This window comes from Heterocephalus glaber, unplaced genomic scaffold (genome assembly GCF_053883595.1).
Source record: "Heterocephalus glaber isolate CG9 unplaced genomic scaffold, H.glaber_assembly_v1.0 deba00001509, whole genome shotgun sequence".
NCBI lineage: Eukaryota > Metazoa > Chordata > Mammalia > Rodentia > Bathyergidae > Heterocephalus > Heterocephalus glaber.
This window is the reverse complement of record NW_028258325.1, coordinates 7,303,355-7,325,525: the sequence shown is the minus strand read 5'-3', so window position 1 is coordinate 7,325,525 and position 22,171 is coordinate 7,303,355. Positions and strand designations below refer to the sequence as shown.

Here is a 22,171-nt window from a genome sequence, read left to right as displayed (position 1 = left end):
TTTTTGCTTTTATTGCACATGCTTCTATGGAAATACCAGGAAAATTATTGCCCAGAACAATGTCATGAACCTTTCCTTATAATTTTTTCTGTTGGCTTTCCAGTTTCTAGACTTAATATTTAAACTTAATATAGTATTTGTTGATTTTTCTTATTATGCAAGATGAGGGTACAGTTTCTACATCATGTGGATATTAAGATTTTCAATACCACTTATCAATTTTTCTAGAAAATTTTCCTAGGTTATTCAGTGTTCCATGTTCAATATTTGATTATCAATGTTCTATGGTCTTCAGTGTATAGATCTTTTAACTTCCTGGTTCAATGTATTAGAAAGCATTTTATTATTTTTGGTATTATTATAAATGAGATTATTTCTTGTGGGAAATGGTAGAATTCAGCTATCTAGTTGTAAGAATAGATCACAAGAAGTTTGTTAACTAAGAAAATTAAGTTTCTGGGAAATTCCACAAGTCTGTTTGTTAAAAGAATGCCAGAAAACTTTAAGAGACCTTGTGGAAGTCTCATGGGAGAAAAACAGGTTTTCCTAGTTTTCTTATTTACCATTTTCTGGGATCAGAGGACCGCGACCCAATGACTCTACGGGTGGTAAGAGAGATACGACTCGCTATGCACATCTGTGATGCTTATGGTGGGCCGGTGGGCTTGTTTTGGCTGAGATCGTCCTGCTCTCTTGGTACCATCTGATAAGAAGAGGGCTGCGGTGTGCTCTTTGATGTACGGGATTGGTGAACGGAAACAGGGGACTTGTGAATTCGCCTGTAGCTTTTAGGAGTCACTTAAAGTCATTTGTCACCAGAGGTTAAAATCAGAAAGACGATAGCCAGAATAACTAAGCTGCTTTCCTCCATGTATAAAAGCCTTGCTTCTTCCCTTTGTGATGGTCGAATAGTGCAGAGGAATAAACTGCTGCTCGTCCCCCAGGCTGTCTCCTTTTCTTTCTTTAAAAGTCTTAAAAGTGCTTTCCGGGGTTCCAGATCTCCCTCAAGAGAGACCTTTATTAAAAATAAAAATCAACAATTTCTTAATTTACATTCTGATTGTTGTTAATTTACAGAAACACAGGGGATATTTTTTAAATTTTGTGTTCTACAGTTTTATAGATCTATTAATTTTAATAGGGTTTTTAATTTTTTCATTTATTTGTTTCCTTTAGGGTTTCCAAACAGAGATCTTTCCATATACCATAAAAGCAATTTTACTTCTTTCTTTCAACTTGGATATCTCTTACTATTCATCTTGCTTAATGTTTCTGGCTAATAATTCAAAAACTACATTGGATGAACATGGAGTTTACATCTTTTCTTTTTCTTGATTTTGTAAAAAAGTTTTGACTTTTAATCATTGAGTATGATGAGGGTTTGTCTTATATGGTTGTATTAAATTGTGTTTCATTTCCTATAATTCTTTTTCATTTTTTATCAGAAAAGCTGTTCAATTTTTCTTTTTTCTCTGCACCTGTTTAAAGATGTGTTGTTGTTTTATGAATTAAAATGGAGTACTGCTCAGCCATAAGGAATAAGAAACTAGAGACATTTATAGCTAAATGGATGCACATTGAGGCCACACTCTTAAGTGAAATAAATAGGACACACATGTGTAAATAAAAAATGGATAGTAGATAATGTGAAATAGGAATGTAATTGTTAATTCTTTTAATGTTACTTCTGGTAATGTTCATTCTATTTTTTATCATTCATTTGATTTGCATATCTTGAGCCATCATGGCAACAAATCCTACTTGATAATAATGAATGTTACTTTTAATGTAATGTTAAATAAATTCATTGGAATTTCATAGAGGATTTTAAAAATTCTATTATTTGGGATATTGACCTATAATTTTCTCTTTCATTTCCCCTTTGATAGCCTTTACTATTACAGCAATGTGGTTCTGAAAAATGAGTTTGAAATTGATCACCTCTTCAAATTTGGAAGATTTTTCAGGTTAGTATCAGTTCTTCTTTATATGAAGAATTCACCAATGAAGCCATCACATTGTGAGTTTTTTCCCCTTGGAATATTTTTCATTACTCTTATGATCTCATTCTGTAGTGGTTTGCTTATATTTTCTATTTCTTCTTATACTTTCTTTTAAGTTGTATGTTTCCAAGAAATTTTCCATGATCATCCAGTTTGTTGGTGGATTTGTTTGTGGTTCATAGTGGTCTCTTATGATCTTTGTATTTCCAGCTCTGATGTCTACTGTTACATTTATACTATCATTTTAGTCTTTCTTTCTTAGTCTAGCTAAACATTTGACATTTCATTAATCATTGCAGTAAGCCAACTCAGTGTAACTGATCTGTTCTATTTTTATTTTGATTATCATTCTCTTATTTATTTCTGCTCCTTTCTTTAGTATTTCCTTCTTTCTTCTACTTTGACATTAGTTTGGTCTTTTTTTTTTAAATTTCCTTCAGTTGTAGTGTAAGCTTGTGTATTTGAAATCTTTTTTTGTCTTAAGGCATGTATTTATTTCTATAAACTTTCCTTTTAGAATTTTACAGCTACAACTCATTGGTTTGGCAAGTATTACTTCTATTTTCATTCATCTAAAAATTTTTAAATCATTCTCTTTTAATTTCTTCTTTGTCTCATTACTTATTCAAGATTGCATTACTGAATTTCTAAATATTTGTGAGATTTCTAAGTTTTCCTTTATTACTTTCTAGTTTTATACTGTTGGTATAGATTATGTAATTTGAATGTTTTAAATTATATTAGAACTTGTTTTGTATTATGATAGTATTTATCTTTGAGAACATTCTGTGTATACTTGTGAAGAATAAGTATTCTGTTTTTGTTGGATGGTATGCTTTGAATATTTCTGTTGGTTCCATTTATTCTATAGCGTTGTTTAAGTCTACTGTTTTTCTTTTTAATTTTCTGTCTCAATTATCTCTCCATTATTGCAAGTAAGATATTTAAGTCTTCTAATATATTTATTGCTCATTATTTCTTTTTCAGTTCTGTTAATACTTGCTACATATTTTAAATAGTTCAACAGTGGATGCTTATTTATCATTATGATGGCATCTTAATGAATTGACTAGTGGACAATTATATAATGACCTTCTTTGTCCCTGGTGATAGCTTTTGATACAATCTATTTTGGTCTGATACACAGGCAAAGTTGATCTCTTTCAGTTACTGTGATAAGAATGTCTTTTTCCATTCCATCTCTTTTACTCTATATGCATCATTAAGTATGAAGTAAGTGTCTTAAAGGCAATGTATAGTTGGGTCTTATTATTTCAGATACTATTTGTATGTTGGAAATTTTAATGCATTTGCCTTTAAAGTAATTATCAATAGGTAACAATTTATTACTACTTTATTGCTTTCAAAATATTTTAAGTTTCTTTTTCCTTACCATCACCAAGAATTGAGAAATCTATGCCATAACATGAATTTATTCTTTATGTTTTATCTATCTACTGAATGTTTCTTCATTCAGATCTTCACGAGACTTAAATAAAACAGAATAGTTATAACTGCCTAGTTTAAATTGCTAATAATAAAACATCACACATTAACTTCTTTCTGTATCTTTTAATATTATTTGTCATAATTTATGCCATTTAAATATCATGTGTTAAATATTATTATATTTTATGTAGTTATATTTAATAATTTTGTTTTAACTTTTATACTATTTTTAGAAGCAACTTATACACTGTCATTACAATATTATGAATATGAGTTCATTCTTATATTTATAGCTCTGTTAATTCACAAGTTTTCAAGTTTTTAATTATGTCCTTTTCCAATTAAAGAACTTCATGTAGAATTTCTTGGAAGTAAGCTCTAATGATGACAAAATTTTATAATTTTTGTTTGAAAATATATTTGTCTCTACTTCACTTATGGAGGACAGCTTCGCTGGATGCAGTTCTTTTGTTTAATAATTTAAAATTTGGAAAGGCTTTGAATTGGTCATCACACTCTACTGTTCTGCAAGGATTTTGCTAACAAATCCACAGACAGTTTTGTAAGTGTTCCTTCATATCAGATGAGCTGTTTTTCTCTTGTGCTTTTAAAAGTCTCACTTTGTTTTTCACTTTTGAGTACTTGAATTACAATGTGTTTCAGTGAAAATATCTCTATATTAATCTATTTGTCAGTTTTGAGCTTCATGGATCTGGATACTTAATTCCCTTTCATGATTTGTTGAATTCCTTATCACTATTTCTTTCAATAAGTTTTTGTCTCCTTTTCATTTCTCTGTTTATTGTCAAACTCTCATAATGTATAAAATAGCTCACAAAATGGTGCCCCATGAGTCACAAATGCTTTCATCATTATTTCAATCTTTTAACTTTGTGTCCCTTTAACTACATAATTTCAAATCATATCTTCTCAAACTCACTTATTCTTCCTTCTGCTTGATTGATTCTATTAAATGTCTCTGTGGAATTGTTTGGTTCAGTAACTATGTACAAGTCCAGAACAGAATTTCCATTGAGCTCTTTTTATGATTTCTGTCTATATGTTGGACTGCTATTTTTCCTCAAGTATTATTCTCCTAATTATTTTAGTTAGATATAAAAAAATAGAGATCTGTTGATTTGGTGGCTCCTTGAGCTGCTTCAAATTGATCATTTTGAACTCTGCCATGCAATTTTCATATTTCCATTTCTGCAGTGTTGGTTACTGGTGTCCCATCCTCTTTTATCGGTGGTCATACCAAACTGTTTTTATTTGTGATCTTTGTACCATTACATTTGTGTTTTCACACCTGAAGAAGCAGGCAACTATCAGTTTTTACACACTAACTTTGTTAGGGATAGACAATCCCTCACGGGCTTACTCCTGGTGTCCTCAGATAGGAGGACTGCTGCCTGAGTCTGAGGGGAGGCTTGGAGTCTAACTCCACTGGGGTGCCTGTAGCAGGTTTGGTAATTGTATCTACAGGTACAAACCTGCTGACTGAGTCTTCGGGTGCTGGCCTATCAACAGGTACACTTGGCTGGCCCTGATAACTGGGTACACATGTGCAGACTTCGAATATGAGTCCAATGAGGCCACTTGAAACCAGGGTCCACAGGAGCCCACCTAGTACAGGAAAAATGTGGAGCCTGGGTTATGCATGGAAGGTGGCCTGCTGCTAACAGTGTCCTCTGCTTAGATCTACACAAACTGCCCTGGAAACTGGGTCTACAGAGGACACACTAGCATTGAAGCTGGCTTGGAGCCTGATTCTGTGGGGCTGACCCTTATCTTGGGGTCACAGACACAAGTCCATACCCTGGGGCCAAAAGGCTGTGATGCTTGGGCAGAGCAGTCCCTACAGTGGGAGGCTGGGCTGATGACAAGGTTTGTGGAGTGGGCCTGGTGCAGTGGTCTCCAGCAAGGTCTGGTGTTTGCTTCACTCTCCTTTCCCCAGGTAAGGTATCTTTCTACACCTTCTGCCTGAGCTAGAGAGAATGAGAAAATGTCCTTCCTTCTTTAACTTTTTCTCAACTTTTTCCAGTTCACTCAGATGCTAAAATTCCTTAGTTGACTTCCTTTTCTCTTATGAAGGTTTTTTCCTTCATGGATAGTTATGCAAATAATTGATGTTTCTGTGAAGAGACAAGTGTTAGAAATGTATAGTCTGCCTTCTATACGATCTCTAGCAAGGCATCCACCTTCAAGTCTAGACTCTAGTTACATCCAGATGCTTCCAATATCTAAACTGTCTCATTCAGTCTTATTTAGCAGATTATACCTCCCTTGTCTATCAGATGAGATTTAGTATACTGAAATTATGAGTATTTTATCTGTTCAAGGTACAGTACCATATAATTTGCCTGTGTTGCCTTATTCAATAATAAAAGCAGCTTGTGAATGAGAAATTATGGCTCAATCAAATTTACAAATGTGAAATGGAGTTCAAGTTCACCCAGAGAGTACACAGTAGAAGTCTTTAAATAAGATTTGTGTAGCTTTAAAGTCAGGAGCCTAACTGTTTCATTGTGATGTGCTTCCCAACACAGCTTTGAAAAATAGAGATAGAATTTTTGTTTAATTATAAATGCATATATACTTTGAAAATTAAGTTCCCATTGATTCCGCCTCAGTGTTCATGCTGTGTATTAGATACTTCATATTCTTTATCCTGTTTAAACCTTAAAATAAATATTGAAGTTGGTATGAAGCACAGGAGAGCAAAATGATGGACCCATAATCACCCAGTTAGTAAGAACTTGTGTTAAAACATCAATTAAAATATTGTTGATTGTCTTCATTGTTTTCACACTAACTCCTTAAATAATCATAACAATTATAGCCAAAGAAAAAATTGAACTAAAATCCTTATATCATTCTTAATTATGTAGAATATACAAGCATAAAAATATATACACAAAATGCCCTATTGTCTCAACTTGATCAGTTTAGGTTCTTTAGGCCTTACATGTTCTCACCTATAAATTAGGAATGATAATAGTTGAATAATTTTAATGAGTAAGTAGAATATCACACATTGTAAGCTTTATGTCTTGTGGACATGTAGGATGTGGTTGTCATATTTATTGTCAAGTTATCACCGAGTGTGCCGGGCACATTACTGTCTTACTCTATTGAAGGATTCCCTATTATAGGAGATGGGTATTAACTAGAAATAACCTTGGATGGAATCCAAGGTCAAGGATAGACACTGAGCTTAAAAATATTGCCCCTAGTTTTATCTACTTACAAAATAAAACAGGATATTTTTTAAAATACAGAGTTTTAAGGTTGAGCACAATTTTCTGCTTGAGAAATTCTGATTGTGTACCTTTTGGAAATGTTTCAGTTCAGGAAATTTTTTAACATCCTCATTTAACAAGTGATAATGAAGACAACTGACATCAGTGTCATTGCTAAACATTTAAAGGGAAGGTGGATAGCAACATACATCATTAGGGGGCACTGTACAAATGGAAACTTTCTGAACTGTATACCCTAACCTTTCCTTTAGATTTATGTAAAAGGGGTCAATTGTGTAATTCACATAGTTTTGGCTTTCTTCGTGAATTACGGGCTCATGTTCTATTTTAAACCCCTTTAATTTGAGGTATCTAGAGACTACTATTCTTTCTTGGGTATGTTTCTTACCATTTACACATAGAAAGCTTTTCATAACCAGATGCTTGAACAGAAGAATTCTTCGCAGTCTGACAAGATATTCTGTATGCACTCTGCCGCCTTCTGCTATTCTTCACCGAAAAGTCCGGGTCATCTCTCATTCTATTAAATATACTTTCATCTATCTGATCCTTACCTCTAACTTCACTGATCCTGCAATCCCCCAGCCATTCCATTTTATTCATATTTCGCTTCAGAACTCTGGATTATTTCTCTAATTTTTCCATTGTCTCTATAGGTTACACCATACACACTACATGGAGTTTGTTTTGTTTACTGCCATGACCTTAAATCTGAGACAGTGGATGCTGATCATATTTCAGTGAAGAAGCTGTAAATATCATGAATAAATTACTTATTTCATGGATACAATAAGTTGCTCACATATTTCTTCTCTCTTAAACATTTAACCTCCATGGGAAGGAACAGTATAGGTGAGTTAGTAAACATAAAAATTCTCCATTTAAATGAGATCTCCAGGATTTTTCAGGGGAGACAGAATGTTTTCCCCAAGGCCACTGTCACACACTAATGAAAGGAAAGACTAGAACCAGAACCCGGAGCATCCGAGATGAACCTTGATCTATGCTTGCATGCACACACATTCATTACAGTCACTTTTATACTTAGCCTCCCTGCTAATTTAGGTTCATGTTTTTAGTGTTATACCTGGCAATTTAGGCTGTATTCACTGCTGATATGTAATTGTAAATATATGCAGTAAATTTAAATGAATAAGACACCTTGCTGAATGGAAAATATGGATTATTATGTCCTGAAAGCAGATCAGCACAACCATTGTATGCACATAAAAGATAACCTTAGGGTTGTTAATATAAATAATATGTTTTATCACCATTAAAGCTAGATTTAGAGGTTTAGCCTTTCCTCACATAACAGGCCATTCCATTTGGTTCAAGAAGATTCTTAATAAAAATGATTAATGAGGTAAACAGCATTTTTACATAAAGTCTTTCCTCTTTCTGAAATCACGTCTTTTCTGGAAACAGAGACTTCCTCTTTGACATAAATTAAAGGAAACTCCTTGATTTGACCACAAAGACAAAACAAATGCATTTAACAAGAAATCATCTCAAATTTTGACTATTATCATAGATTTGTAGAAAATATTCTTGTAAACTTGACAACAGATAAATTAACCCTCTTTTTTCTGAGCAGTTTTTCAGCTCAGAAACATATCCAAAAATATTCCTGACTTGGGTTTACCTAATAAAATAATGAAAGCAGTAAAGTGAAAGAGAAAAAAAGTAGCTTCCTTTTTAATTTGGAATGTCTAGATCCAGTTACTGTGCTCTTCTGGGGATCTTACAGGAAGGAGAATAAGGAACAACTTTCTGACTGCTCTGGAGGCTGAGATGCATTACTTGACACACCCCGCCTTTCCAGTGTCCCTCGGGACTACAAACAGGCATGTGCTCAGATGTCCTGAATCCATTCTGGGGATAAACTACTTCTGAAGAGCAGCCAGAGTGAGAAAAAGAAATAGTGTACAAAATTATGTAGCCCTTCTCATCAGCTAGAGACTATGCTGAAGGTCCAAGCCAGTTCTAGAATCCTGGCTAGCAAAGGACTAAGACATTTGCTGCAGTGTCACTGTGTTCCAATTCTTGTTCTGGCCAGGCCCATGGCTTTACTTCCTCCATGTCGATGTATTTGTTAAGAGTCCTTAGCAGGGTTCTTGTGTACAAAGCAATTTCACAATAATTCAGGTAACGTCCAGTACTTAATGTCTCAACTCATTTCCTTATTTTCTTTTTAATTTTTGAAATGACTGAGCTGACCTAATTGCTTCTAAGACAGCTAAGTATGGTCTAATTCTTCTAATTCTAAAGTATTCTTCTAATTCTCAAAGTATGGTCCTGAGTCCAATACAAGTAGTGTTTTCTGGGAACACAATGAAAACAGAAATAAAAATTATCTGATGACTCCACCTTAGGTATCCAGAACTAGAATCTTGGGGAACTGAGCCCCAGAATTTACAGGTTTACAGGTCACTCAGGTGATTCTGATGTATATGGAGTTTGAGGGTATTGCTCTAAATTTTATTAGAGCTTTTAGACATCTGGACTTTGAGTTGCTCTCACAATAATATCCTTTGGTCCTGAATGTTCCTTCAATTGGATGACATGTAATTTGTATTCAAAACAATGTCAACTCAGACAACAAACCAGTAATTGATAAATGCAGGCATTAGACACTAGGTTCTAAATTTCCTTAGTGTCATAGGAAGCAGAGTTTCTTTTAGCAGATTGATGGTACAAAAAGGTATAAACTTTGGGGGTCAACAGAGCTACATTCTACTTTTTATTTTATTTTTTCATGATGACAGGGATCAAGCACAGGGTCTTCCACAAGCCAGTTACATTCTCTGTCACTGAGTAAGGAACTGTAGCTCCAGTTCTGTAATCTAAACTTTGATTCCAGCCTTATCATTGTTATGATATGTGACTGTTATATCTGTTTCTAGATGTCCCCCCAAAGCCTCATGTTGTCATAGGTGGGGCTTTTTCAGAGGTGGCTGGATCTAGAGCATGTGATACTGGGATTGACTCAATGTGCAATGCTAGGATCAAGGCCACCAGGATTAAGGGTGTGGGTGCTACCCGCCCTGGATAAAATACAGGGGTTAGACAGAGCTGTAGTCCTCTCCTGATTTGCTGCCTTCTGCCTGCCATGAACTATTTCTCCTCTGTGATGCTAGTCTTCCATGATACCCTGCCTTGGAGCCAGCCAAGTATGGACTGAAACCTCTACAAACTTGAGCTAAATAAAGCTTTCTTCCCTTAACTTGTGGCTGTTGGGTATTTCAGTTCTGCAATGAGAAAAGTAACTGAAACAGTGACCATTCAAATGTTCTTTACTACCTCCATCTATAGTTTTCTCACTGTTATAATGAGTTTATGATTCCCTGTTTTACAGAGATGCAGCTAAGATCAAGTGACATAGAGCTTGTGATCACATGTCTTTTATATATGGACTGGAAACTGGTATTCTAAATGAGTAAAGAAAATGTTATGAGAATATTTGACTATAACACTCCTCAGCAGACTCACCAAACTGGTTATCTACCTATCAGTATCCATTATGAGAGGGCACTCATATACCACAAGTTATCCGAAGTGAGTTTATTACTTACAGATGGGCAGCAAAGCACAGGAGACACCCATGACCCATTGCAAGCTGGGTCCTCAAGACCCAGGAGAAGTCCTTGAGATGATTGGAGTCCTAACCACACTGCTTCATTCGCTCCACTAAGGGGCCCTCTGAGGGCAGCCACCCTGCATCAGACACCCCACAGTGTGAAACTCTGAAGGGGATCCTACTTCCAGGGGACAGAGGGACACAGGCCAAGCTCTGCTGAGTCATCCAAGTATATCCCAAAATGTCACCTTCTCCAGGAGGGAAAGGAGCAAGGCCGTGAGTTTGCCAGGCAGTCTTTCCTCCCTACCTGGGGAATGTGCATCTCCAGGACAACCTACAGTTATTCCTGAGAACTGTCAGCAAAGGAAGAGGGGAGAACTGGGTTAGTCCACAGCCACTGGGAACACTGTTCCACCCTTCTATCTATTGATTACTTATTATGGACAAGGCTCATAACACTAGAAAATAGCATATTTGCTTCGCTGTGTTTCTAATAGTGAGGATACATTTTACAGAGAAGGGAAATTTATCGCAAAGACAATGCAAGTCAGACTATTGTTTCAATATAAGTAACCTTTTTTCAGTCATAGTTGAGTCACTATGCTTTAGTACCTCCTTCTAAAATCTAAGAAATTTAAGAATTTATTGGTGGTAATACATGATAGTACTAATAGTAAACACTAATAATACTTCACACACATACATAGCTGATATGACCTCAAATTATATAGAGGTATATGTGTGCAGGTATGTGTGTGTTTGGGGCATGTATATCTGTGTGTGTTTAATACAACCTTATGAGAGTTTCTTTGTGATATTTACCTACATTTATAGATAAAACTAATAAAACCAGGGTGTGGAAAGATGAAACAACTTACCCAAGATCACATAGCCCTGTGGGAAGAAGAGTTTAGACCAAAACTGCAGGATGCATACACAACAGATTCTGGAGATGACCACCGGGCAATACTGCCTTTCTAACTAGCATAATGGATTGGTGACTTTACCTCAAATAAAAATACAGAATTTGATACTCTATTGTGTTAAAATGAAGAGCAATCCAGGCTACATTCAGAAAGAAAGTTCTTCTGTTGGACTTTCCTTTGAGCAATCTTACGGCTGCCATCATCCTGGGTCTGGGCTCCAAATGGATGATGCAAAGTGACCTCACTCATCTGTCTGGTGATTTTGGGGCTCTTTGCTGGAGCATCCAGGCCTCCAGGCCTCTTAAGGTGAAATCGCATAAGTCAATTATCACACAGTGCCCTTTTTCTGTTGGAAGTAGTTGATAAGATATGAAATCAGACACTGAAGATCATGTGAGTGGGCAGTACATAGGTTGAAAAGTAATTGCAGTGCAGTAAGTCTGGATATGATACAGGAAAATGTTGGGGATGATAACAGCATGTGAAATTCAGGTAAGGACACAGCAAGGAGAGGAAGGAATGAAACAAAACGGTGTGTGTGTCTGAGTGTGTCTGTGTGTGTGCACATTTGTGTTCATTTGTGTGTATGTGGGGGGGGATGAATGCATCGGATTTGGGAGGGCATTCTTGCAGGAAAAATGGTGATGGGGTTTGCAGCAGAAAATATAGCTGGAAAAAAAATCAATCTCACAGGCTACTTCACTGTCAAGGAAAAGAATTGGACCCTGCCTCAGAGACAGTGGGTGGACAGCCAAAAGTTTTAATCAGTGGTGAAAACTGGTGACATTTCTGCTTTAGAAAGATCACTCTGGAAGCTGTGAGAAAGAGAGATCTGAGAGTAGCAAAATCTTGCCTACCCTGAGGACAACCCAAGGGCATCCTAGGGCTCTGACAGCCCATGTTTCTGTTGTCGTTTACATCAGACCCTCATCTTGAAGTACTGTCCAGTTGAATATCATTAAGCTTCACTCAGCCACAGTTTAAACAACTCCCAGCTGGAAATGCCTACATATTTTAAGGGTGGGCTATTTGATTTCCTTCTTTCTAGTCTCTAATAAAATAAAATAAAAAGGGTTCTTAACCTGTGCCTCCAGCATTCCTGCTCCACAAACCAATCTCAGTTTAAACTATTAGGTCAAGCCAGATTCTGCTCAAAGGCTAATTTTGTACTGAAGGGTGAATCTAAAAGTCTGAATGATATAGTAAAAAACCCTGCTTTGGTGTAAATTTTCCATCAATAGCCTCATGTATTCTATCATTCTTATTGCTGCATTCCTATACTTTATAGTGATAATTATCAATAACATAATAACACTGTTAATAATTGCATGTTTCTCAAATATTTATCTGTACTTTGTTCTCACCACTGGACTGGCAGTACTAAGAAAATAAACCATGCCTTTCTCTTTTGTTTGCTCACATTCTTTAGCACTGAGGTTGAACAAAAATATAGATAAGTATGGGAATTGATCTCCTATTGTTCAAGTTCTGTCCCTCCAGGAAGCTGGAGAATTGTCACCTGGACCTGCATTACAAAAGCTAAGCCCAAGGCTGTGCCATGCAGTGGTGGGAATGAGGTCTTAACTTCAAATAGACTAAAACTCAGATTTGGATTTGCACGGACAATTGCATAACCTCAGAAAACATGTCTTAGTTTCCTAGGGTGGCCATGACAAATTACTACAAGTTAAAACAACAGAAATGTATTCTCTCCTAGGCCTGAGATCAGAAGTATATCAAGAACAGGAACATCGTCCCTACAAGGCCTCTAAGAGATCATGGCTCCTGATTTGACCAGCTTTGAGCTGTACTTGGTATTCCTTGCCCATGGGAGCACAGCTACAAACTCTTCCTCTGTTTTCACTTGGCCTTCGTTCATGTGTCTCTGAGTCTTCTCTGATTTTATCTCAGTGAACGAATATCCACTCAGTATGATGTCATCTCACTACTAACAGTAATGGTGTCTGCAAAGACTGATTTCCATATAAAATCACATTCACAGAACCAAGGGATGGACTTGGAAAAATTATTTTTGAAGGCACAATTTAATCTATTAGATTTTGGTGTCTGCAATAGCAAAATATCAGAGACTGAGTGGCTTCAACCAAAGCAGTTATACTGGAGGCTGTGAGTCTCCCGAGATGTACCTTCCTCTGAAAAGCAGAAAAGAATAGTTTTGCTCATGAGATCATTGTTTGCTTTCATTATAATGTGTGACAGTTGAGCTAGATTGTCAACTGGATTGGCTTGGGAGCTGCCTAAAGGACTAGCAATGCGCATACCTGGTTGTGTCTGGTTGGGTTACATAGGCATGACCTTGGTGTCTATGTCTGTTCTACACACCTTCCACTCCAGTTCTGTTCCTCTGCTCTCCTTCCTGGTCACAAAGACCTTAGCATCACTGCTATGCCACATCCCTTCACTATGCTATTCCCTCCTTGAAGCCAGTCAGCCATGGACTGAATCCTCTGAAACCATGAGTGAAATAAACTTCCCTTTTAATTTGTAGGTATGGGGTAATTTGTCTCACCAATGGGAAAGCTGACTAATACAGAAAATTGTCTGAGAGCTGAATTGGTTGGGGAATTGGGATCCTCTAGAAGAACAGCTAGTTATGAGGTGAAATTATTAGGTAGAATCGGCTGTAGAAGAGTCCACATTGACCTCATGCACCCTGGAGAGGCAGAGGACGTGATTGCTGCTTAGTCCAAGAAGGTGGAAGCTCGAGAATAAGAGGGTTCAAGGATGCAGTGCCAATATGAGATTAGCAGACCTGGAAGCTCCCCGCAGAAATGCTGCAATGCATTGGAGGGCTGAAGAAAATGGAATCTGACGTCTGTAGGAAACAGCAGCAAATACATGCCTGCTCAATTAGAACAGAGCTTTCAAACAGTCCAGCAGACTTCCTCTTCTTCCCTTTTCATTCTCCCCAGGCTGCCTAACTGAATGGTGACACCCACAATCAGCATGGGTTCTCTCCCTCATGATTTACTGGTCTGCATGCCAAGCATCTCTAGAAACATCCACAACACACCCGAAAATGAGCTTTATGATCTGCTAGAAATTTCTTCATCAAGTCAAGTTGACTTACCAAGATTAATGATTCATGGTCATAAGGGATAACAAGAAATCTGATACTCTTTCCATTTTGTTCAATCATGTTCCTTTCAGTATAAGCTGACAACATTTCTGCTCCTAGGAGCCAGTATCTATTCCTGGCTACTGAAGAAACAAATGCCTAGTTGGATGCAGGAGTCACATCCATGCTGTTCTATTCATCAAGTGATTTTCCAGCCATTCTTCATTCTTTCCACAATATCTCCCCTCTCCTCTCCTCCCCTTCCCTTCTTTGTCTTTTCCTTCCCTCCTTATTCTCCTCCTCCTTTCTCTCTCTCTCTCTCTCTCTCTCTCTCTCTCTCTCTCTCTCTCTCCCTCCCTCTCCCCCCCCCCTCTTTCTCTCTGATTCATTACTAAGAATTTGCCACATATTCGAGTTTGGACTCCTTTTTTCTCAACATTTCCATCTATTTATGTCTGATCCCCGTGTTTTAATAGAATTAGCAAGGAGTAACCAGCCTGACCTCTGGATACTTTGCTAAGAAATGTCCTCAGCTAAACACAAAGTTTTGCTACTTACTGTTTTTACTTTCCATACAACACTAGAGCATAACTGAGGGGATTCTTCATCGTTTTATAAGAAGAATCATCTTTCATATAATTCCTAATAATATGCTCCTTATTTACTTCTAAGCCCTTGAGTTTTCATGTCAATATTCCTACCAACAACCTCTTCCATGCAATCTCATCTTCCTGTCATACACCTCCAAACTTTTCCAACTTTACCGATTTCCGATTCTAAAGACACTTCTACATTTTCACATTCTTGTTATAGAAGCACTCCACTCATCAATTTGATTTGGCTTCCATGACAAAAAGACACAAACGTAAACAGAAGAAATCTGTTGCCTTACCATCCTGGAGATTAAAAATCCAACATTGTGGTGCTGGTGGTTTGTTTCCTCTGAAGCCTCTCCTTGGCTTGCATACGGCTGCCTTCTTTACCCCTTCTTTACAAGGTTGTGCCTCTTTGCACACTTTTCGCCTCTAAGCATTTGTGTATACCTTTCTATGTCTTTCTATGTAATTACACCATTCAGATTGGGTTAGGCCCTATGTGTATAACCTCAATTAAACTTCATTGACTCTTTAAATCCCCTTGGTCCAAATGCAGTCACATCCTGAGACAGTGGGAGCTACAGCCTCAAGTACTAATTGAAGGGGGGGGGTCTCCCGTTTCAGCCTATGAGATTTATGCAAGGTATGCCCACAACAGAGGTAAACTTAAAAGAAAATAATTCTGTATGTTACCGTGGTTATTGAGTGATAACCATTGTTAAAATGATTCCCTCAAATTATCATCAGCAACCCAATGAGTTTGTGCGAGAAGCTCCAATTATTTTGGGAGGAAGAAGTCCCAATGCTTGGATTCCACTGCAGTTCTTCAGAATCACAAGGCCTTATACCTTAGCCTATTGGGCCTTATCTCCAGAGAGACCCCCAGTGGCACTGTGGGTTGCTATAATAAACCTTGCATTCCTGGTATGAAGGAGAGACTCTCCTGCACACACGATAAACTTCTTCATCTTCCGCTGTCACATACTTGTTTAGTGAGTACCAACAATGGGTCAGGCCCTGTTGTCACTGATATACATTCACTGGACACCCAGCTGGTTCAGCAAAATAAGTTATGTGCTCCATGGTAGCTCCTATTACAGAGAGGACAATTGTATGAAATACATACAGAGATCAGTTCAAACACTGTAATAGTGTTTTCAGTTCTTCAAATGATAGCATACAGAATATACTGTAGCTGGAGTACAGGAAAGATAGAGGAGTCACCTCAGCCTGAGTGCTTACAGGGCTTGTGTGAGGAAGACACTTGCATTGACATGTGAGGGAAAAAAAGGAATAATCACAGAGAGACATAAGTGAAAAATTCATATAAAAAGGACCATAAGCACAAAGGTCTTGTGACAGGAAAGTCACTCCTTGCTACAGTTCTTTTATTATGTTTAAGTTTATGTGATTACAGCAAGGTGATTGAAGAAGAGTGCAGCTGGCAAGATGGGCTACTTTAAACACAAGGCCATATACTACCTGTGAACAAGAAGCAGTTCAAGAATTTTATGCCAAAGAATGACAAAATCTAAGACATAGTTTTCAAAAGAATCTCAGACAACTGTGTGGAAAATGATGATGACTTCTAGTTCAGGACAATGAGAGCACTTGCCACACCTAATGTCTCCAAACTACTGCAGATGAAACTACACAAAACACAAAACAACTACTGAAAACTCTGTCAAGTAAAGCAAACAGAAAGAATGCAGAGGGTAGTCAAGGTGGAAAATACCAGCTGAGTAGGGGCAAAGTGGCTTTTCATTTTCTTTGCTTGTGTGCTTGACTCCAAAGAGCTGCCCCACCTCAGAGTGCTACTCTCAGCCTTACCACGTCATCCCACATGAAAGGAGTGCAGAAGAGTTTTGAAAAAGTAACAAGAAGCATAAAACTGTCCAAATATCATGAGAGATATAAATTTGAGGATTCAAATAGCTCAGAGATCCTAAAGACTATCACTTAAAGAAAACAATGCAGAAGCACATCCTAATTAGCAATTACAGAATTAAAAGAAAATTATTGGAAGGAACTAGAGAAATAGGACACTGCACTTATAGTAAAGCAATGTTTCAAACAAATAGATTTCTTAGCAGGATCTATAAGAAAACAAAGAGTAGGAAATACTTTATTGTTATGAATGAAAAGAACTGCTCACCCAGAATCCCATATCCCATTGGAAATTTCATCCAGGCATGATCACAATATAAAGGCATTGTTAGATAAAGGACAATTTAGAAAATTGAATTCCAGCAGACTGATGTGAAAAATGAAATACTAAAATAATTCCTTTAAATTGAAGGAAAATTATACCAGAGGGAAACGTAGAGCTTCAGAATAGAAAGGGCAAAATAACAGAAATTATACCCATACAAGTCTATTTTTCTACCTATAAATCTTTAAATTATACATAGTTTTTGACAGCAAAAAATGGTAACATTATTTAGTAGGAGATCTTATGTTGATGTGATACCTTTGATATAATAACATAAATGTCAGTGAGGAAGGATGAAGTTACTGATATGTTTGCAAGACTTCTTTCTTGGAATGGTAAAATAATGACTTTATGTAAAATGTGAAACTAAAATAGATTCATTCAATGTAACCAATAACTTTCTTCTTAAAGGAAGAAGACTCAAACAAAAAATACAGTGACCAGATGGACAGCTTGAACTTCTTCTTCTGAGAAGTTTCTATTCATTTCAGTTATCTTTATTTGGGTGTTTCATTTTGAGGGTGTCTAACTTTTTGAGTTCTTTATATGTCTTAGATATTGGTTCTCTGTTCAAAGTGTAGCAGACAAAAATGTTTTTTCTAATTCTATAGGTTCTGTCTTGAGTTTTTTGGTAGTTTCCTTTGTTGTACATATAAATACATTAAAAAGTTGAACATTGTTGGCTATAAGAGAAATAGAAATTAGAACAACATTGATGTTTTATCTTACTTCAGAAAGAATGACTGTCAACAGGAGCTCAGCCCAGGACAAGTGCTGGCAAAGCTGTGACAAAAAAGAAACTCTCCAGCATTGTTAGTGGGAAGGTAAACTACTGTGACCACTATGGAAATCAGTAAGCAGTTCCTCATAAACTGTATCTAGAAATTCCACTTGACCCACTATTCCCTTACTGGGCATCTTCCCTAAAGAGTTAAAGACTTCATATTACAGTGATACACACACACCCACCTTTATAGCAGCATCATTATAATAGCTAAATCCTGGAAGTGGCCTGTATGTCCATCAACAAATGGGTGGATAAAGAAAATGTGATTTATACACAAATCTACTGCAGAGAGGAATCAATTATTGGTAGGAAAATGAATTCACCTTGAAACCACAATGTTACATTAAACAAATCAGACGCACAAACTTAAATACCACATGGTTTCTCTTATAGAAGAAATCCAAAGTATAAATAAATTAAGGAGCAAAATAAAAGACATTAAAAAGAAAATGGAGGGATAGATCTTTTGCACATGAAAAGGAGACCAAGAGATGAACGGAGAGGAGGGGAAGGTGAGTGGGGCCATAAGAATTAAGTTGTGTTGTCTGCATGTATCAAATACCCATGATGAAAGTAGCCATTATGTATCATAAACATGTACTAATAAAAAGAAAATCCATGAAATTAAAACCACTATACACATTGCAGCATAATTTTTTTATTTTATAACTATAAATCCTTGTCTTGAAATAGTTCAGTTGTATAAAAAAGCAAAGAGCTTACTAAAAAGAAATAGACAACAGAATAAAATTCTGTCTAGCAATGAATTTGAATCCTTAGTTAAATAATATTAGAAAGAAAAACATGAAGTTCACATTGCTTTAATTTGGATTCATGCCAGTTTAGAAAGAAATAATTAAAATTCTTCTAGAACATAAAAAGTGTACACACATTTTAATTTATTTTATAAATTCAGAATTATTCTAACAAGGCTTTAACATTAAAGGATATTACATCAATAGTCCCTATAAAGGTACATGTATCAAAGGAAAGTAGAAGAGAATATTACTAAATCATATAGATATATACAGTGCATAATTATCAAGTAAAATTCATTTTGAGAATGCAGAGATGATCGAGCATGTGAAAATCAATTAATACAGTTCATCATAATAACAGAGCTATACCTCATTTGAAACAAAGAAAATATTTGAAAGTTTTCTAGATTTATTCATCATGTCAATCATTAGCAAGAAGACCAAGAAGAAAACACCAATAACTTGATGTATCATAATGAATGACAGGATAATCCCTACCTAAGTCTCTGAGAAACAAAAATATTTACTTTACATTTCTCTATTTCAATATCATATTGGAAGTTCTCATACTGGAAGTGCAAAGAGATAATTTATCAATCAATAAGGTATGTTAGTAAAAAAAGAAACAGTATATTCCTACATAAATGATCGCACACAAGAAATAAAAACTTTTGCACTAATAGACATATTTAACAAATGCTTAGTATAAAAGGCCAATACAATAAATTGGCCAATATAAGTAATTGCATTTTACAGACTATTAATAGAGAGCTGAAAATTTAAAAATTAAAATATTCCAATAGTAGCTGTCTTAGCTTCCCATTAGAATGACAAATACATTCCATAAAATAACTTAAAAAGTTGAAAGTTCTTTTTTCTTTTTCCTTTCAGTTTTGGAGATTTTGATCTACAAGCACTTGGCCCATAGTTTGAAGCCTGTGACAGCGCTGTCCACAGGGTAGGAGATCATGGCGGAGGAGGCCCTGTCAGTCCACCAGCGGGGTGAGAAAGAGAAAAAGAGACCAGGGTCCTGCGACTGTTTCCTTGGCCACTTCTCCTGTCGGTGGCACCAACGACCAGTAGCGTCCTGCATCTTTGAAAGGCATTTATGATCCAAACGATAGCAGCAGTTGAAAGCATGAAATACTTAGGAATCCACCTAACAACATACATGTAGAATCTGTGCTTCGGACATTGCAGCACCCTGATGAAAAGAATCAGAGTAGACTTAAATACATGCACTGTCGTTGGTCCACAGATCAGAAAATGCAGTGTAATTAGATTTCAGTTCTCCCAAAATTGATCCTCAGATTTAAACCAAAATTCTTTTTTTTAAAAAAATTGTGGAATGTTTTTATATTTATCAAGAAGCTGATTATAAATTTTATGTAAGAGTCAAAGATTAAAATAACAAAAGTGATATTGAAAAAATTGCAAACTTGAAGGACTCACACTTTTTGATTTCAAGACATCATAAATCTATAGTAATCAAAATAATGCAGAATTACCGAAAGGGTATGTACCTAAATTGTGAAGTAGGGTAGAAAAGAGTTGCTCAACTGATTTTTCTGAAAGATGAAAAAGTGTTAAAAGGCAAAATAGCATCTGTTCAATAGGTGATGCTACAATGAATACTAGAAGTATTAAAAGACCCTATTACTCTCTGCTGACAAGTAAAAATTAAAAAGCAAACAGTAAGCCTTGATCTATGTGATGTATCGTTCCCAAAAATGTAACTAAATATTGATCAAGAAGTTCACTGTAAATCTTAAAATTATAAAAATTTTTAGTCTTAAAGAAAATTAAGGTATCTTTAATATGATATGAAAAACTATCTGTAAAAGAAAAATATATATAAAGTAAACTTAAATTTTAAAATTTCTGCTCTGAAAAATCATGAAGGAAAACATGACAGAAAAATATTTTCAAAACATATCCATCAAAGAACATATATAAAAATAATTTACAAACTCAATAAATAGAAAACAATTCCATTAAAATATAGATAAAATACTTGAACAAATAATTTATCAAAGATTATAAGCACATAAAATATATTTCAACATTGTCTAACAAATCAATACATTACATAATGAAAAAGTTCAACATTATATGCATGCACTTACAGTTATTTTAAATATATAATTATGTATAAATATATAACACATAGATATGGCATATCTTTTAAATATAATGAGAATGTGTATTATTTTTAAGATAACATATATCTTCATTATATTATTTACTACATATTAAAATGATGTTTTAAATATACATACACACATACATATAGCTATCAGTTTAAATGTTTACACTTCTTACAACATTCATATCAAAACTCAGTCCCTAAAGAGGTAATATTTTGTTTTCAAACTCTTAACAGACATAGCAGTGTTTACATGATGTGATCGATGTAGAAATTTGATCCAACAGATAATTCTGTCTTTGTTTTGACTCCTGGGGTCGATTATATCGGTGTTAGGGCAGGGGTGGCAGATTGTCAAAGGGGCCCAGGATTTGTAGCTTGGTGTCATTAGCAGACACCAAGTCAGTGTTAGTCAATATGTAGATTTCAAGTAAAGAAAACATATTCTCATTAAGCAAAACATATACTTAGTTGCTTAGTAACACATATGTATTAACTTTTAATGAATCCTTCTTTCAAATTTCCCTTTTTAATTTCCTCACAAAATTATAGAGTATATAATCTATGCTTGTGTGTGTGTGTGTGTGTGTGTGTATGTGTGTGTGTGTGTGTGATGCAGAGGATGGAAAGTGTGTAGAATTACAGCCAAAGTGGAAAACTATTTGGCAGTTTATTTGAAGACTAAGTTCATATACTAAGTGTCTCTATCCTAGCACGTGCAGGGAAAGTGCTCAAGCACAGAGCTACACCCTCTGCCGATGCACCCTCTCTATATCCCATATCGTGTGTATATATCATATCCGTGACTGTCTAACCATCCTGCTCTCTTTCGGATAACCATCCAAAATTGTGAGAGGTAGGGTGGCTGCCAATATTTCATAACTTCTTCCTTAGGTATTATAGATGAACTTTTGTCTTTAAATGAATTCACAACCATTTCTATTTTCCAAGCAACATGCTCTACACTGACTCAAAGCAGAGGAGCTTGTGGTAAATGGAAACACACACACCCTCCACTCTTGAGTGTGGGAATGTAGTCTAGTTAGTCATGAGGTCACAGCACTTAAGTGCTGTTCTCCAAGCTGGGGACAGAAGCCCAAGCTTCATGTGGTTAATGGGCTTTGACCTGGGCCTGGGAAACACAGATATATGACCCCAGATAGAAAGCAGGAGTGTACTAGAATCTTCCTTTCCTCCCAAAATCTGTGCTCCTTCCCCATAGAGAGAAAACTTGAAGTGTAATGTGCCACATACCTGTCAGGTTCAACTTTATTTTACTTTTTGGTATTGGGGATTGAACCCAGAGCCTTCACAGGGAGCCACATCCCGGGCTCTTTCTAAATACTTTATTTTTTAAACAAGAACTTGAAAT

General features: G+C 35.9%; 1 long non-coding RNA gene across 3 annotated transcripts; it reads left to right on the top strand.

Annotated features, from left to right (window-relative positions):
• The first annotated feature begins 460 nt into the window (after positions 1-460).
• LOC110349668 (uncharacterized) lies at positions 461-20,372 on the top strand. Of its 3 annotated transcripts, none has more exons than XR_002395821.2 (4): positions 461-608; positions 1,890-1,967; positions 17,843-17,932; positions 19,545-20,372. It is a non-coding gene; the product is annotated as an uncharacterized LOC110349668 (long non-coding RNA). The 3 variants fall into 3 exon arrangements; XR_015441217.1 differs by having other exon boundaries at positions 17,843-17,961; XR_015441216.1 differs by having other exon boundaries at positions 461-737.
• The last annotated feature ends 1,799 nt before the right edge of the window (positions 20,373-22,171 follow it).